The 13,499-nt window shown below is 42.0% G+C and overlaps 1 long non-coding RNA gene across 1 annotated transcript in view; it reads right to left on the reverse strand.

Annotated features, from left to right (window-relative positions):
• The window catches only part of LOC132659579 (uncharacterized), a 28,064-nt gene extending 21,003 nt beyond the window's left edge, over positions 1 to 7,061 (reverse strand). Inside the window, exon 1 of the long non-coding RNA XR_009600143.1 lies at positions 6,924 to 7,061. This is a non-coding gene — a long non-coding RNA (uncharacterized LOC132659579). The remainder of the gene's footprint in view (positions 1 to 6,923) is intronic.
• Between the last annotated feature and the right edge of the window lie 6,438 nt (positions 7,062 to 13,499).

Genomic DNA, 13,499 nt, shown 5'->3' on the forward strand with positions numbered 1-13,499 from the left:
CTTAGACAGTAAAGAATCTGCCTGCAATGCAGGAGACCTGGGTTCCATCCCTGGGTTGGGAAGATCCCCTGAAGGTGGGCATGGCAACCCACTCCAGTATTCTTGCTTGGAGAATCCCCATGGACAAAGGAGCCTGATGGGCTACAGTCCATGGGGTCACAAAGAGTCAGACACGACTGAGTGACTAAGCACAAGTATTTGCAGATGGCATACCACTTAAACACTTGTCTAAAAAGAATTTTGAATATCCAGCTTCTAAGTACATAAGGTGTATTGTTTCAAGTATCTGAGAACAATGAGAAAGCCTTACAGAGAGTAATAAGCAGAATCATAGCTTGGTCTGTGTTAGAGAAAAAGGAGCCTTAGAAATCGTCATGTCACGCTGGTGATGTCATTTTACAGATGAAGAAACTGGAGTAAAGGTGAGCTTCATAATTTCAAAACATTTGTCTCTCTTAGTCTTTCAGGGAAGTGGGGCAACCAGTGCAGCAACAGATTCAGGGGGAAATACTAAGGTTTGGAAACTCTTTAGTTGCCCAGCTCTGGAACGAGAGCCCAACTCTCCTGACTCCTAGACCAGAGAGCTATTCAGGAAAGAAAGGGAGCCTTCCTTTTGAATAATTCCATTTTGTCATCCAATTGGAAGACAATTTTACTTGGATGTTCAGTGAAGATGTAGTAAATTGTTGTTTCTGACCCAAAGTTCCTGCCCTCCATGAGGTTTGCAGGAAACGGTAGTCCTGCCCTAAAACGTTTACCGCTCCTGTGTCATTTTTCAACCCTACTATCCCCAAACCCCAGGGTGATTCTCAGGACTGTCACTGCCATTGATCATCTAAGCTTTCAACAAAATCCTCCTCCCTTTGGCTGATAACAGTGTTGAGACACTGGATCCTGCCTGTCACCCTCCCTTGAGGCCATCACAGTGTCAGACTCCTACCAGTTGAGTTGGGAACTGTGGGTAAAGACTAGTCATCAATGTCACAGGAGTTCAGAAGAAAGAGACATTATTGTCTTTGAAGGAGAGACTAGATTAGATGTAATGTCACAGGTTACCATGAAGAATTGGGGGACAGGCTCATGAGCAAAGAGTTGCACCTGACTTGATGGGTTATGCTTCATGATCTTGTTAGCAATATTCTTGTCTGGTATTTTTAAAATTTTATTTTATATTGGAGTTTGTTGCCAACATCTTGGCTCTCTGTGCAGCAGTGCCAAACAGAAATACGGAGACATGGTTATGGAGGAGAAAGAAAGAGTGGCTTTATTACTTTGCCAAACAAAGGTGGAGCAAAGTAAGCTAGCTCCTTAAAAACTGTGCTCCCCTCCCTGATGAGTAGAAAGAGGTTATATAGTCAGACAGAAGCATGTGATAAGGATCAAGGCAGTAATAGTCTTGTATTCTTTCTTCTGCAAAGTTTCAAAAGGGTGGAGCTGTTGACAAGATTAGGGTGTGGGCAGGGTCTTAAGTGCTCCAGACTCCCAATCTTGATGGGCCTCTCTGGTCCCTTTAATCTTGCCTCTGGTGGTTTTGTTGCTTCTTTTCCTTTGATTGGGCTTCCCTTGTGGCTCAGCTGATAAAGAAGCCGCCTGCAATTCGGGAGACCTGGGTTCAAGCCCCAGGTTGCGAAAATCCCCTGGAGAAGGGAAAGGCTACCCACTCCAGTATCCTGGCCTGGAGAATTCCATGGAGTGTATAGCCCATGGGGTCACAAAGAGTCGGAGACAACTGAACAACTTTCACTTGGACTTCAGATGGTAAAGAATCTGCCTGCCATGCAGGAGACCTGGGTTCAATCCCAGGGTCAGGAAGATCCCCTGGAGAAGGAAATGGCAACCCACTCCAGTATTCTTGCCTGGAGAATCCCATGGACGAAGAGCCTGGTGGGCTATAGTCTGTGGGGTCACAAAGAGCCAGACACGACTATGTGATTAACACACACACTCCTTTGATTAGCAACTGTTCTGCCCCTAGGAACTCAGAGAAAGCCATGGAGGCTAGAGCTTGCCTAGAAGGCTGCTGCTGCTGCTGCTAAGCTGCTTCAGTCATGTCCAACTCTGTGCGACCCCATAGATAGCAGCCCAACAGGCTCCCCCGTCCCTGGGATTCTCGAGGCATGAACACTGGAGTGGGTTGCCATTTCCTTCTCCAATGCATGAAACTGAAAAGTGAAAGTGAAGTCGCTCAATCGTGTCTGACTGTTAGCGACCCCATGGACTGCAGCCTACCAGGCTCCTCTGTCAACGGGATTTTCCAGGCAAGAGTACTGGAGTGGGTCACCAGTGCCTTCTCCATGCCTACAAGGAATGGGAGACAAAAAGACCTCCATGCCCGGGAGCCTCACAGGCCCTGCTTGACATCAGTCTCTTCTTGTCAGGCATTTTGATGTCTACATTTAGAACCGGAAGATATCTATCACCTTCATTCCTGGGGACATGGGGAGGAGAGCTGATTTTTTCCTGAGAGTTGAGAACAGCTAGAGCCATCAGGTATGGAGAAAATGACCCATTGCCTTCCAGCCTCAGTCCCACCTGGGGCTACATTGAGACACACCCCAAGCATAGTCTCGACAAAACACTACATCAAGTAAAACAGGGAATCTCCTTCAGAACCAGGAAAAAAACCTCAAAAGGTTGAAATCTGGCCCAAAGGGCAAGCAGAGTCTCAGATTGCTCTCCCAGGAAGGGACCACCTGTTGTCTCAGGAAGATGAGGAACCCTGTGTTTTGGTGAGCCAAGGTGTGGTGCACCTAAGGCCCTCCCACTAGGCTGCTTCAGAGAAGATGCAAAACCACACTGTGATACAGACACGCCTGCAACAGAAGGAAGTTAGTTAAGACCCTATGCTGATGTTCCCTCCTGAGCTCATGCTACCCTCCAGCTAGGGCCACACATTACTTGTGGAGAGAGCAGACACAGCTGTGGGAGCTGTCTAGACCTGCTGTGATGGAGGAGGACTATGCTGCCTTAATGTTGGGTGTGTTTTCTTTTATCAGTATTGTCTCCTAATTTTAACATGACTAAATTGTTAAAGGTTTCTTTTTTCCTTTCTTCTTTTTTATTTTATTTGATTTTTGCCTTGCCTGTAAAATGACACAAGTCCTCTGCTTCTCTGGTTTCCATTATATTCCATTGTGTGGCCATGCACGGAGTTAACAATTTTTTTTTTTAAAGTTTGTGTGTATTTTCCATCTAATACCATGCAATAACTATTAACATGCAAGCATATGTTTAGGCAGTTTGGAAAACATTTTTTGAGATTAAAATGCCTGCTGTCAATCACAGGCATGCAGAACTGAAGATGCAGATTGTATATTCAGAGGAAAATATCCCTGTACTTACTGTGCCTACCCCAGAGCCACTTGCCAAAGGGAAACATCTCTGCCATTAAAATAGCATCTTTATTTTGTGAAGGCAGTAAAAGCAATTAGAGGCCAGTGTTGATGAATCGCTTGCCAATTTTCCATTTTTAAATCAAAGATGCTTTAGACTTAGTATGTGTGAACTCCCCAAATATCCATAGTCTCTTTATTTGCATTTTGCAGGCATTCAAAATAACCACTTTCTTCCTGTGAAAAAATGATTGAAGAAACACTTACTCTCAAGTTGAAAAACATTACACCCCAGAGCAATCTGTTATAGCTAAATGAAGGCCTTCTTGATATGATGGTCCTTAATGAAAATTGTGAAGAATATTCTGCTCTAAAAGCCTGGAGGAGATTGCATGTGGAGGGCATCCCTGTTCTCCCCAACCCCCAACTACCCTCCAGTAAGAACAACATTCACCCCAAGAAGCAATGAATGTGTTTGTTTCCCAGTCCTCACAGCTTGCTCCTTAATTATTTCAGATGTTCTGTCCTGGGATTTCACTAGTGGTACAATGGATAAGAATCCACCTGCTAATTCAGGGGACAAGTATTCCATCCCTGGTACAGGAAGATTCCACACACCCGTGGAGCAAATAAACCCATGAGCTGCAACTAGTGAGCCTGTGTGCTGCAACTTCTGGAGCCCAAACGTCATAGAGCCTGTGCTCCAAAGTCACCGTAATGAGGAGCCCATGGGGCCGCAGCTAGAGAGCACCCCCTGCTCTCCACAGCTAGAGACAAGCCCTCGCACAGCAATGAAGACCCAGCACAACCAAAAATGAAACAAGCAAATACATAAATAGATAGATATTCTGTCCTTATTAATTGCTTTAGGTGTTCTCCTTCTCTCTAAATTAAGAGGAAAGTCACTCACATAAAGTATGTTGTTGCAAAAGGATAGGAACACAGTGATTTTCTAACATTAGGAATTGAATCACTTAAGACTTGAAAATCTCAAAGCTTATAATTCTCTGTCATTATCACCATTTTTAAAGTTTGCTTGTGTGCACACCAATTAAATGCCATGATCCTAGCTATTCAGTCAGGACTTGGTGAGTTAAGGAATTTAAGGGGATCGTCAATAAACATCAGGCTTCCCAGGTAATTCAGTGAGTAAAGAATCCACCTGCAATGCAGGAGACACAGGAGACATGGGTTCGGTCCCTGCGGCGGGAAGATCCCCTGGAGGAAGGCATGACAATCCACTCCAGTATTCTTGCCTGGAGAATCCCAGGCACAGACGAGTCAGGCAGGCTACAGTCCATAAGGTCACAAAGAGTCAAACACGACTGAAGTGACTTAGCACCCACACATGCAAATATTGCTTGGGTTGTGCTGTCAGAGGCATCAGATAAAGAACTATTTCAATCTAAGGCATGTTTCTCAAGAAGTGCTTTATTTGCCCAAGCTAAATCTTCTATTCCTATACAATTTTATTCACATATATTTGCTTAGATGAATCCTTGAGTAACTATGGAACTGTTAAGAGCTCTTTTCACACCACACCTTGTGTGTAAAGGTCTTGACAAGGATTGGAGGTATAAAGATAAGTGAAATGGCCCTGCTTTCAAAGACTGCTGTGTAGAAGAGACTTCTGTCTAGATATTAATATAAAACAAAGAAATGCTATACAGCTTAACACATATAAAATCTTGTTTGTATTTGTAAGAAAATAGCCTGGAGAATGAGGGATTCATTTTTTTCTGGAGAGGTCAAAGAAGAGGTAAACCTGAGTAGAATCTTAAATGTGAATGGTAGCCTGTTAGGGTCACAAGAAGAAGGTGATTTGTACACAAGGAATCATATTTAGAAGAACACGGAAGAGGGAGTCATGGATAACTTTGACCCTTAGAACTCCAATGAAACATTTAAGAAAACCTGGTAGACACAGATGCAGATGCTAGAGGCAGTCTTAAAATTTTTTCAACTATTCATCACTAAAAATGACAAAATTCAACACTCAGATACATGGTCTACTTTATTCCAGAGACAGGATACGCAGGGTCTATCATGTGGCATTGCACTTGGCAGATTCCTGGGAAAACTGGTTACTCCGTGAAGGCAGTCTAGAAATTAGAGTCAACAGAGTTGGACCAGACCTGGCTTTGACTAAAACACTTAGTCAGAAAGGGGAAAATTCAGTAAATTGTTTAGTTGCTTGGTCTACACCATACTTCCACTACCCCATGGACTATGCAGTCCATGGAATTCTCCAGGTCAGAAGGCTAGAGTGGGTAGCCTTTCCCTTCTCCAGGGGTTCTTCCCAACCCAGGGATCGAACCCAAGTCTCCCACATTGCAGGCGGATTCTTTACCAACTAAGCTATGAGGGAAGGCCCATACTGCCCCCTACTATGTCCAAATCTACAAGAAATTCTTACATATACAACATGTACGTGCAGAGATGCCCGCAAACAAATCGGAAGAATTTGAGAGTATTTTCACAAAAATGATTGGACATTTGGACTGTAACTACCATGTTCCTGGAAACTAAGATAATCTCACTACTGGAGGAATACACTCATTTCAAGGATAAACATTTATTTCAGATATGTTCCAAAATGCCAACATTTATTAGATTATTTGCTTCTGGATATTCTTCTCATTTCTGCCCTTGCTATCTCTGCTGTTGTCCCAGAGAGCTTAGCCTTTTGGGATATAATTGCTCTCTGAAAACAAGATATGTATACCTAGCTCTGTCTCAGGCACAGTGGGGTGTTTTATATATCTTACCTCATTTAATCCTCACCTCGACCTACTGGTTGATACTGGTATTACTTCAAATAAAGAAACAGAATTGGAGAAGGTAAGTGACTTGCCCAAGGTCACATAACTAGTAAATGTATAGACACAATTCAACCCTAAGGAGTCTGACTACTTATCCCAGTGATCTTTGCCATTTTCCATGTCTGTCCATTTGGATTTACAGATGACCCAGGTTTCCTTGTACACACACAACAACTCAACCATTTCAAACTTTATTGCCAATTATTATTGTCTTTTCCAACCTCAGAGTTCACATCTATAGGCATGCGATCCCCTGCAAACCTAGGAAGACCTAAAACGATGAGATGGCACTTCTCCAGACTGGTGACTTTACTCTAGGATCCAGCTGAACTGCATGAATTGTCAAAGCTAAAACTAGGACTTCTATCTTAACTAACACCTGCCTCTCTCTCGGCTGAAATATAATTAGCTGCTCTTTCTGGGAGAGACTGTAAAACTGAATGCAGTTAAACAAAAAAGGAGACAGCAGATTTTATGGCCCAAAAAAAAAAAAAAGTGATTTGGACAGCCAACTAGATGGATGCATATTCAGCACATCAAAGACAAGGCAGACCTCCCTGATTTTGCATTAATGTATTGAGTGGCAACTAGCATAGTGTTTTTGCACATATCTGGGACATGCCTGGGAATCTATCCTTGTTCACTGGCGCTCACAAAATGATTTTGGTTGAATTAGGATATTTACAGGGTCGCTAAGAGTCGGGCACGACTGAGCGACTTCACTTCCACTTTTCACTTTAATGCATTGGAGAAGGAAACGGCAACTCACCCCAGCGTTCTTGCCTGGAGAATCCCAGGGACGGCGGAGCCTGGTGGGCTGCCATCTATGGGGTCGCACAGAGTCGGACACGACTGAAGCGACTTAGCAGCAGCAGCAGCAGCACAAAGTAGCAATTCTCTGGCAATTGTTTCACATGAGTCAAGGACCCAAATAACCACGTGATCTGTGAGGCATAGTCCACATCCTTACTCGCCAAACAGTCCTGTGGAAAGCGCGCTGGTAGCAGGCAGGGTCTCAGATGCTTACTGAGGCTCCTGCTAGCTAGAGGTGTGAGGTGTGGAACCAGCTGCTTTGCTTCTCTTGGTCCAGTTTCTCTATCTGGGAAATGACAGTGCATCAGCCTCCCCTATTTCCTTAGGAGAATATGGTAAGACTCAGAAAGGGGCTCAAAACAAATTGGCTGTTTGATTCTGGTTTGGTGAGTGAAATGCCTATAATACAACTATTTGTAGAAATAAGTTTGTAAGTTGCAGAAGAAACACTTAACCCCTGAGCAAAATTCCAGGGGAAGACCCAATTACTTAGTATAATGACTCATCACCCTCTTAAAATTGCATGTAGGGATTGTCATTGTCCCAAAGGTAGACCACAAGGAGAGAGAGAGAGAGAGAGAGAGAGAGAGAGAGAGAGAGAGAGCAAGAAACACCGTGATTTAGTCACGAAAAATTGAAAATATTTATAAGTGCATCAGAGAAGAGCAAACCTTAATTGGAGGGAAGAAGTACTCAAGGCAGATGTGCAAAAGATGATCAGTGGGTAAAAGCAACCCTGGGGAGAAGAAACAGGCAGAAAGGAAAGCTAAATGTTAGCCTGCTAGAAAAGACCTGCCTGGAGGCGCTCTGGGTTTTATTGAACACTGCAGGGCTGCTTTAATTTAGCAGTGTTTATTTTCCAAGGTTTGCAACACCAGGGCTCTTTCCAATATACTGCATTTGCCGGTGTGTTTTGGCTGTGCCTAGAGGCCCACCATGGGCTGACGGATGTCCAGGTGCGGAAAAGCACGTTAGCCATTTGTTTGCACAGTGGATTGATTTCTTTGCACTTTCTTTGTCCCTCTTAATTGAAATAGTAAACATTACTGTACTCAAAACTGAAATAGTCCCCGGACATCAGTCTTATACATTAATAATTAGAAATATAACTCCTTTAGGATGCCTCTTCCTCGGATCACATCCTTCAAATGTCAAGCCAGTTTGTAATAAGAATCAGAGAACTGTATAAGGCAACCTGATACTTAACAAGAAACTACACAAACTCTCACCAAACAGAAGCATCACAGAAAGCAGGAGGAAAGAAAGGAGAATTTTTCAAACCATCTTCCCAAGGCATATGGAAATGCCAGTGCTCTGTTTTTCCAGGTTAACACAACTAGGTCTCTCTCTTCTAGGTGCTCTGAATAGGTTACTGATGAGCCATCTGCAGCAGGCCTGCTCCTGGATGTCACGCCCCTGTTAATGAAATCTGGACGTGCACTGGAAAACGGACCTGGTGAATGGTAGATGTCAGCCCTTGCGTGATGGGCAATCATCAATCATCCATTGTCAGTTATTTCTGTCCCAGTGAGTAAGCCTTTATTTAAAGCAGAAAGTAAGAATGTTGCCAGACCACAGGAACAAGCCCTGAGCTGTTTGCAGGTGCTGCTATTCACAGCTGCCAATTAAACTCCTGACATTTCCATATTGGCCATGAGGCACAGCATATGCTTTGGACATACCAAATCTTAAAAAAAAAAAAAAAATCGTCACTCTCAGATTATCAATACATGTGTCTTTTCCCCCCATGCTTTCAACATTAGGATTTTTAAGATAGTTTCTTCTAGAAATAGAGGAAGGAGAAACAGAAAAACTTAAGTGAAGGGAGTTATTAAGATGTGCGCATAGCCTCCTTTCTTGCCTTTGGAAAGTGGCCAGCATTTTAGATGTGGAAAGTCTTTTCTGATGCTGACATCTACATAGCAGAAATCTCCTTTCAGGATTTCCACTTTCAAAAATCTTTTTCCTGCTATCCTTAAATTTTTTCTTACTAGTTGATAACCAAATGCTACTGCTTACCTCATGTAATCGAGTACTATTAAAAGGAGATATTAAAATTTTGATCATGCAACTATATTCCATTTCTTTCATTGGGATTCAAACATAAGTGTGCTTTGTGTTTAAAGAATTTCATGAAACTTGCCAGAGACATTTTAGTCTTACATGAAAGTAAGCCCATGATAGGATGGATTCCTCTGCAGAGTTTATACAATGCCTTCACTCTCACATATGTCCAGATTGGAAGATGAAAGCATTCAGCCGCTCTTGTGAGGATTATGGATATTGTGGATGTGTTAATTCATTAATTCTATACACGAAGAAAGAAATGGCAACCCACTCCAGTATTCTTTCCTGGGATAGCCCATGGACAGAGGAGCCTGGCATGCTACAGTCCATAGGGTCGAAAAAGAGTCGGACAGGACTTAGCGACTAAACAACAACAACAAAATGCACATAGCATACAATTAAAGTGTACAAGCCAGTAGCATTTAGTGTATTCAGTGTTGTGCAACTACCATTTCCCTCTAGTTTTCAAATGTTTTCATTATCCCGGAAGCACCCTGCATCCGTTGAATAATCGTTCACTCCAGATTTTTCCCTCCCAGACCCTGGTAACTACTAATTTGCTTCCTGATTCTATAGATTTACCTATTCTGGATATAGCCTATGACAGTAATCATATAACAGGTGACCTTTTGTGTTTGACATCTTGGGATAGTGTTTTTGAAACTCATCCAGGTTGTACCATGTGCCAATATGTCTGTTTTTCCTTTTCATGGCTAAACAGTATTCCATTGTATGAATGTACCCCGATTTACCCGTTCATCTATTGAAGGACATCTGAGTTTTTTCTATATTTTGACTACTAAGTGTAATTCTGCTATTAACATTCATGTAAGAAAAAATTCTATACATAGGCAGGAAAAAATATCCACATACAACTTCCAGGAATATTTTGCCATTTTAAACCGATTTTACAAATTCTCTAGACCTGAGTAGCTCTTGATAAGAAATAAAGTGTGGCAACAATTATAGAAATTTTAAATGAATTATTCTTTCTGATCAGTCTTTAGGAAACAAAGATGTATTCCATATGATTTTACATTATTCCACCAAGAATTAGATCACAATCATCTGTGATTGTAAGTCTGTCTTTGTTTCCCATGTTGAATAATAGGCTTTGATCTGAGATATCTCCTCCTTTCTCGCCCATCTCTTGTTCATCTGCCTGAGTTCAACAGTTACTTCCATGTTCTTTGAAATCCTAGTTTCCACTGATTTTAGGGACATCTGTTAAGGAAAAGCAGAGTTGACAAAGCCAGGACCTCTTTTGAATAACTTTAGCTGATGACTCCATCAGGTGACAACTCTCAGTCTCTCTTTCTGTCATGGTGATAATTTTACATCATGCTCTCACTTTCAAGAAGGGGGCAAGTGAAAAAAAAAAAAAAAAAAAGACGGGGGCAAGTGCCCATCCTCTTTGAAAGAAGCTAAGCCAATTTTTGTTTTGAAAAGGAGAGTACATTTGTTATTGCCATCTACATAATGAAGGATTTCGAAAAGAACTATCTTTTAATTTTAAAAAAAGTTTCTCCTCTGTAAAATTAATTTTCAATAAAAGATGCCCTACACATGCATTGAATGGTGAAGATCTTAACAAGAGGGGATATTTTAACATTATATCAAGAGTACATGTGTATTTGACGTGAAGAAAAGAAAATTCGATGGCTTACAGCTGCCTTGAGCCCTTGGGCTATGTGAACACTTACCACCTTACAAAACTGAGGATGCTGTGCTGTGGCATCAGCTCTGGGCTGCTCACTGGGGATGATGTCTGTCCACAGGCTTTAAGAGTGAAAAGGTTTAGTCTTGACTCAGTAACACTGCTCTAACTGGCATCATATGGGCCACTTTTCTCCCCTTAACACCAAACCTTCCGTGTGCTTTGGGTTGCAGTGTTCATGATAATAATAGCAATGATGACGATAATAATAGCAGCTACCGTGACAGAAGGCAGCTTTGTACAGTAGTTGAGAGCACAGATTCTATAGCTAGCCTGGCTAGGTTTTAATCCTGGCTCTTTCACTTACTAATACTGTGACCCTGATCAAATTACTTAACCCCTTCATGCTTCGGTTGCTTCCTCTGTAGAGACAGTAGCTACCTTATTGGTACATCGAATGCTTAGAGCAAAACCTGGCATGCACTCCAGGAAGTACCACCAAAGCGTTAAATAAAATAAATGAGTGTTCCTAGAAGATACACACAGACTGTCTCTATTGTTGTTCCCATTTCTCAGGTGGGAAAATTGAGACTATGTGGAATTAAGTAATTCTCTCAAGACTGTTGCAAATCAGAAATTTGCAAATTTTAACCTGGGTTGGTGTGACTTCAAGACTCATGTTGTTTTCATCTTTCTCCCCAGGCTTCCTGTTACAGGCATCATTTCACAATTATATACCACTGGTTCACAGAGAGAAGGCAAGGGGTGGGATGAAATAGAGACAGTATCAGAAATGCTGGAGCACGCAAGAGTTCCACAGTGTTAGGGAGACAGAAATCATCTAAGATCAGGGGAAGATCAACACTTTCCCAAAGTTGAGGCCCGGTTAATCACCACACAGATGGCTCCTGAATCAATAAATTCATTCATTTCCTCAACAGCTATGTATGTCTCTACTCTTTCTGTACGAGGGCAATAGTTTCATGTCTAGCCACTTAATACATATGAGTATTTGTTTTACATCATTTTGTTAAAGAAAGAGGCCCATAATAATCTTAGAAAAGGATACCAATGAGAAAATGACAGCATTTTCCTGGCAATTGAGTCCAATTTGGTAAATTCTGGGGCTCCCTCCTCTTCCCTGCTGCAATGTCTTAAGGCAGAGCAAGCCGGCTATAGAACAAGGCAAAGGCTGGCTGTCCCAGGGCTGGTCTCATCAACATATACATGTCTCTTATGGGTGTCTTTATCTAGCCTAACTGGTATTGTTTTTCGTACTCTTTCATAGTTTGAGAAGGCAATGACCACCCACTCCAGTACTCTTGCCTGGAAACTCCCATGGACGGAGGAGCCTGGTGGGCTGCAGCCCTTGGGGTCGCTGAGGGTGGGACACAACTGAGCGACTTCCCTTTCACTTTTCACTTTCATGCACTGGAGAAGGAAACGATAACCCACTCCAGTGTTCTTGCCTGGAGAATCCCAGGGACGGAGAAGCCTGGTGGGCTGCCTTCTCTGGGGTCATACAGAGTCGGACAGGACTGAAGCGACTTAGCAATAGTGATGTTATGTTTTGGATGTTTCCAAAACTGAAACACGCAGGTCTTTCATTTTCTTTCTACCTACTAAGATTATTTCATCTCCTCACATGCAAAGGAGAGGATTATGCAAGAAATTCATCATATCAGAGCAAAGTAGCTACTGAAAAATTGCCAAACACCATAAACACTGGTCAAAATGGAGTCCAACCATTTACACAGAGAATAATTGAAGCTATGGATTCACTTGGGGTAACTAAGCAACTTTTCATTATGAATTATAAAGCTTTTCAAACATAAAATGATACCTGAGAGGAGTGCATTACCTAAAAGGTTTCGATAGGCAATGAAAGGGGCTTTAAAATATGCAGTCAGGATCAATCACTCTGCTGAATAGCATTACTTATACTTGGTGGTGTCACCTACATGCCTTGATAAACAATGTCCCATAACCTCTGAGCATTCCCATTATTTTCATCAGCACCCAGACATAAGTGACAAAAGTGTCAGATGATGTTTTATTTACTAATATAAAACAAGTTCTTATGGAAGTAGACGTTCTATGACTGGAGGTTTATGAAGCCTGTTTCCAGCACCACGAATGATTCACGTTATCCAAGAAAGAGATAAAGCTTGCTATTCGTGATGAATTTTAATTGGAATATTGCTCATCACGGGCATGAATTTCTTTCGTGTAGGAGATAACATGTCTTGTTTCTGTAGCAGAAGGATAGTCGAGTCTCTCTAGGGGGGAAAAAAGGGTCGGTAGTTAAAACAAACCTTTTGACATGCAAAAGGTAGGGATACCTTGGAGTTATCCTGGTATCACCTGCCAAAACAGGTACTTGGATGTCTCTTACCATGATCATTTTGCAGGGGACAATTGCATCAGTTACATGAGAAAGCAATCCCAGTATTTGGACTCAGAATAAGGACAGTTTTGTTTTCTTCTACCTTGTGAATGAAACATAATGAGATGGGGTGTCAACTGGGAAAATAACTTGATGGTAAGACAGAGTTCTCTACTTGGAACTGGCTATAGAGTTCTACCCAAGAGGCAGCAGGATAGGATATTAACCAGCAGAGAAGAAAGACCATTGAAAATTATCACTTCCTTTTAACAGAAGAGGTCCTAAAATGTGATCTATCAATGTTGATTAATGCTAGGTTGTGGGGAAAGGGAACGTGAAGTTAAAAGTCAGGAAAAGTGGACTTAAAGAGAGTGAGGTGGAAGGAAAAGTTTTAAGGATGAATAAAAATTGGATGTATGAAA

This window comes from Ovis aries, chromosome 3 (genome assembly GCF_016772045.2).
Source record: "Ovis aries strain OAR_USU_Benz2616 breed Rambouillet chromosome 3, ARS-UI_Ramb_v3.0, whole genome shotgun sequence".
Lineage (NCBI taxonomy): Eukaryota > Metazoa > Chordata > Mammalia > Artiodactyla > Bovidae > Ovis > Ovis aries.